Here is a 6,219-nt window from a genome sequence, read left to right as displayed (position 1 = left end):
GGTGTATAGAGATAATCATGGCAACTCGATGTCTTTTACTTTGTTTTTTTCTGTTTACAACAAATTTTGTTTGTTTTTAATTATATATAAATGTTTGAAATCAATCAATCACTCAGCCAATGCCTGCAGGTGTTTAATCTCGTCTGGCTGTTAAATATTTGTCATTGGATCCATTTTGCATTCTCGATGTAAATTAGCCTCTGATTACACGGTTAGAACCAACACCAGCTGGGTTCTGACTGCTGGCTGAAGCCAAGCTTTGGTCTAGATGGGTTTTAGTTTAGCTAGAGTTCAACAGGCCATCTGTCCACTCAGGGCTCTAACCACTTATTACTCTCAAGGGTGATGAGAAGAACATGGCACACTTCCAGTGGGCACTGAGAATAAGTCAGTTTCTGATGTTCTGCAGGTTACAGGACATGTCTTATAAAAGAGCTTTTAATCATTTTGGAAAATATGTAGAATGCAGAATCTATGTTTCAATCTAATCTAGCTAATCTATTAGCTAACACTGCTTAGAGGACCAGTCACTGGCTATGGTTAAAAAGGGCTGACATCACTTGGGCAGCTAAGGCAGTCAGCTAACCGTGAGAGAAAAGAAAATATTCCACTCTTCTCCCCCCTGCTCTTCTTCCCTTTTCTGGGAGGCAGTGGGGAGGTGGAGCGTACAGCCCAATCTGGCGGGGAGGTGTGGGAAGCCAGATCGGGCGCCCCCCTTCCGGCTCTCCTTGCTGCTCTCTCCTGTCTTGTCCCTTTAGTCTTACTTCTCTCTATCACCTTTTCTATCCCTTTGAAGAAGTGAGGCTCCATAAATGCTAAAAAGGTAAGTATTATTTCTCAGTTGCAGTGAATAGATAGGAGAAAAAACTGTAGAAAACTAAACAGAAGAAGAGAAATAACAATTTAACATAAACCAGTGACACACTCCGGGGCCTGATCAACCCTGGCAGGGCCCCCTTGGATGAGGGTGTCTAGTAATAATGGCCGAAACACCCGATGAATCCAAGGTCCACTACTGACGATGTGTCCCAAATCTTAATATGATAATCTAGATCAGATCTCTAATCCCCCCAAAATGGCAGATTAGCTTGGGTAAATAGATGAGGCACACAGCGATGTGTGCTGCTGGTAAAGTTTCTGGGCTGCCTTTCCTCATAATAGCCATCCCTCAAAATTTTCTCCATTTAAAGCAATGTAATATCAGGGACTATAACATCTAGTCCTTTTACTGAATTTACTGAATCAGGAAATATGGGAAGACTCTTGCTTAAGATAGGTTGAAAGCAGGCAGGTTTGTTTAGCATTGCATTTAGTTTTTTGTATGACTTAAAAGCAGTACCTTATCAGACCACTGTCGTAAGTCCAAGTAGGAATGCCTCAAAATGTATTTTTCTAAAGGGTTTACGGGATGTTACAGAGATTGTGTTGTTATAAGTAATGTGGTTATTTATGACAGTCGTGATTTTATGAGCTGTAATCACATGACCATGTGTTTCTTGTGTCTGCAGGTATGTAGTGTAGTGAGCATCAGCCAAAAAAAGGGAAGCAACTTTAGCAACTCCTGAATGTAATGTAAGTTGTTACTGAGAGACCAACTTATATACTTCGGTGCTGTTATACTGCATATTTAATATTTATATCTCCTCCATGATTAACCACCCTAGATGGTGGTGGTGAAGAGTTTGCATATCTGCAACTGTTAAACACTTGAAACAGTCTCTAGAAACAGTTACCTGGAGAGGGGCTGGACTTTTTTCCAATTTGGAATGATGAGTATGATTGTATCCCACAGGCTCAGAGCCATACCTATGAGTTTCCCCAAGTGGGCCAGATGATTGGGTCCCTGTGCATTTGGGTTGGGGACTGTGGTTTGCACACATTTTCCAGGCATCTGACTAAGATGCCTCCTAGTTACCTTGTAGGTGAGATGTTTCAGGCATGTGGACACTCAGGACACACTGAAAAATCATGGGCCTTGTAATTACAGAGGATAAAGTTTTCAATACTGCTGCTTTGATTTATTATAAGCATTATACGTGCTGTGCATTGTGAAGATCAGGACCAAAGTGTAATGAAATAAGGTGTCTTATCTATGACAGAAAAAAAAGAGACTGTTGGGTGAGCTACATTGACTTATATCAACAGAGAGAGAGTAGAGCTGTTGTGCAACCAATAGAGCTGACTCTACTGGTTGCACAACAGCAACTCAGCCATGAAGCCATGTCAAATCAAAGAAAGGTTGCCAACTTTCTGGAGTCAATCACAGCAGATCTCCAAACTTGTGGACTTCAGATTAGCGGGAATCGGTTTCCATGCATCCAAGCCTTACATCACCAAGTGCAATGTAAAGCATCCGATGCAGTGGTGTGAAGCACACCGCCACTGGACTCTAGAGCAGTGGAGATGTGATTGCTGAAGTGACGAATCGTGTTTCTCCATTTAGCAATCCGATGGACAAGTCTGAGTTTGGTGGTTTCCAGGAGAACGATACTTGTCTGACCGCACTGTACCAAGTTTAAAGTCTGGTGAAGGGGAGATTATGATGTGGGGTTGTTTTTCAGGAGCTGGGCTTAGCCCCTTTGTTCTGGTGAACTAACTTTGTGGGAACAATTTGGGAATGGCCCCTTCCTGTTCCAACAAGACTATGCATGACTGCACAAAGCAAGATCCATAAATACACAAAGCAAATTAGGTGTGGAAGAACGAGACTGGGCTGCAGTTTCCTGACCGCAACCCAACAGAACACCTTTGGGATGAATTAGTGCAGAGACTGTGAGCCAGGCCTTTTCATCCAACATCAGTGTCTGACCTGACAAATGCTCTTCTCCTACACTCCTACTATTTTGTGGAAAGCCCAGAGGAGCTGAAGTGATTATGGCTGCAAAGTGTGGGTCAACATCATATTAAACCTATAGATTAAGAATGTGATGTCACTCAAATTCATATGCTGGTGAAGGCAGCATAGCGTATGTTCAATTAAATACTTGTACTTAACATTATAGTCAAAAGGGTTTTTGTATTCCTGTACAATGTTGGAGGATCATGTTGGCTATGAGCCACACATTTGTTAACCTTAGTTGACTGGTAAGGTCAACAAAGGTCAACAGGTGTCTCCAATAAGCAAGTGTCTCCAGGTTGAACAGAAATATCAAAGCCTTGAAGTTTCACTGAAACACCAGCAAGAAACACATTCCTATTTTAGAGATAAAACCAGTAAGAGTACCTCATTTGAAAAAAAAGACATAACAGCACAGGACTTAATTGCAGAAATGAGGTGCAATTATTTTTTTTACACTTATTAACTGCCAAAGGATTTTCAAATGTGCAAATTTTGCATTTGAAGTAACTGTTGTGGATCGTAGCCCTCAGCTATCATTAATGGTCTCCATTTGCAGCTCTCAAACTTCAAGGACTGAGTATCCAAACCTGAACTGTGGTTTTAAACACCAGGTGAGAATGAATAAATGCACAAATTAAAATTTATTCATCATGCAAAACCGCAGCTCCGGATTTAAACCACTGAAAGGATCAGCTTGTGTCATTTCGCTGACATAAGAAATCAAACAGAGGGATATAAATAGTGTCTTAATACCATGTATTAAAATTTCCCTGGCCTTCAGTGATTCATCTTACACATCATCATCTACTCTAGCTACTCTATGTACTGCTGTTAATGCCCTTCAGACACTGAAACCTGACTTTAGCTGCGAGAGTAGCTTAAATGAGGGACCTGTCATACTTGATTGAGTACACATGCACCCTAAAAGATGGTGCAAACATCTACTATATCATATAGCAAATAGATTGTGTGAGAATGTGACTTTTATGTTCTGGATGTGTGTGTCCTTAAACTTGCAAGCGGACTCTCCCACATAGAAATGCTAGGAAACGTTATCCTGTGTGTTAGGGTAAAATTCAAAGGCAGACTTGAAGACAACAGGCTGGTGGATGTAAAAAGGTCACTTTAACAAAACAGGTTGAGCTGGATAGTCAACAAACCCAGAGTCTAACAGAAAGCCCAGCTAACAACTAGGACCAGAAAGGAAAGCATAAACTCAGAGGGATTAACATGGAGACAAGAGGGATAGTGGGCTCTCACATGACAGGTGGACAGCAAACGCACACTGACAACTGACAAAGGACTATGAGGGCAAGGCACACAATCACAAGGAAGGAGGCAAAGCAGCTCCCCCCACACACAGACACACATTACTACTAAAATAAAACTGGACGTGACTACAAAGCAGCTAACACAGACAAATGGGATACAAAGAGAGAAACAAGGACATGGGGAAATGGGCAGGAGAAGCAAATGGAAAGGCTAGAATTAAATGTCACAGAACAAAAAAGAGCCATCAATAATTCATGTGCATTACATGACAGCCACCAAAGTTTCCTTCAGAATTAATGACAATGGCAGTGCAACATATACATTAGCAAGAGTGGGGGTAAAGGGTGCATGGATGTCTTTTAATGCTTGCTTACAGGGGCAATAGATAACACAGTTATGTCAAATATTTGCACCATTCTAATATAAAGAAATATAAATGTAAAATATTTGCTCACTTTAAAGTTAATGATAGCAACACGTCTCAAAAAAATTGGCCACGTAACATCCCTTCTTCTTTTAACTTTAATACACAAATTGGACTTCAGGCAGGCCTGTTGAGGTTTCTAATGTGCATGAAAATAAAGCAATGAGAGCACACTGAGCATTAAAATATTTCATTAAAATGAAAATGTAAATTTTACCGCTATGTGTGCTAAAGCCCAAGAATAACAGTTTTCTGCAGCATCAATTTCATGTCTTATTTGCAAAAGTGTTTCAATGTACTGGTAAAATCTTATATTATATGTATATATATATATGTATATGTGTATATATACGTAGCTTTTTTCAGTATTGTCATTATTATCTGAAAACATCCATGATTGGAGCATGCACAGAGCCTGAAGCAGAAATCACAGAAACAGACAAAGTTAATAACCACTGTCCTGATAGTCATTATCACTCTAACTGGGGTTGTAGGTTTAGTCAAGCCACCTAACAGCAAAGTAATCTAGCTGTTTGAAAAACCTTTAGTAACATAGCAATCAGTTTATGTTCAGAGTTTGAGAAGTGCCACATTTGAATTCTTTGTTTTATAGGATGCTTTAAGTGCTCTATACACTCTCTGCTGTATGAATGTTTCATATAAGCAGCCAATATTTAGTCATATATTAATAAAACTACTAAGTGTCGCTCAGCTGTGAAGTTACAGCAATTCTAACTGTGCATTGTCACTGGAAATCACACACACTGAAAATGTGACACAGAAAATGTATAACACAAGTAAATGATTCTTGATCCTCATGAATATGAAACAATAAATGTGAGTAAAATACAAATGAAATATAGAAAATCAAGGGCTTATATATTCAAATAATTAATCATTAAGAAAAATATGGCCAATATAAACTGAACATTTACTAATCAAGTAAATTTTATTTCTATTAAAATGTAACCAATTCATTTTACTGATACATTTTAGTGTTTTTTTGATAGATCTTGAACATGTAGCGCTGTCAATGGTGCTGCTATGGAGAAGGTACGCAGCACCAAGTTCCTGGGTGTGCACATCTCAGAAGATCTCTCCTAGTCAACAAACACAGCATTGCTGGTCAGTAAAGCCCAACAGTGACTCTACTTCCTCCACAAACTGAGGAGAGCAAGAGCCTCAACCCCGACTATAAGCACCGTTGAGAGTACCACACCAGCTGCATCACTGAGTGGTATGTCTCCTGCCATAGTTACAATGGGTAGTAAGAGCAGCGAACAGGAGCGTAGGTACCTCTCTTTCCTCTCTCCAGTACATCTACTGCACCCACCTCATCCGGAAAGCCCTCTGCATTACAGGTGACTCCACTCATCCGTCTAACAGCTTCTTCAGTTTGCTCAGGAAGGAGACTGAAGAGCCTCTTGGCCAGAACCAGCAGACTGAGAGACAGCTTCGACCATCAGGCTGTCAGGATGCTGAATTCACTCCCTGCTCTCACACACGAACTCCAGACCTGCATTCACTTCTTCCCTCTGAAACATACAAAACTCTGAACTGCCACCACTGCCCCACCCCACTCGCACACGAACTTGCCCACAATCACTATGATTGTGTTGGACACTGCTGTTTATATAAGATTGTATAGTATTGTGTTGCACATAAGGCTCCCATTTTATTTTTA

Source organism: Pelmatolapia mariae, linkage group LG17 (assembly GCF_036321145.2).
Source record: "Pelmatolapia mariae isolate MD_Pm_ZW linkage group LG17, Pm_UMD_F_2, whole genome shotgun sequence".
NCBI classification, from domain to species: Eukaryota; Metazoa; Chordata; class Actinopteri; order Cichliformes; family Cichlidae; genus Pelmatolapia; species Pelmatolapia mariae.
This window is presented reverse-complemented; position numbering follows the sequence as displayed.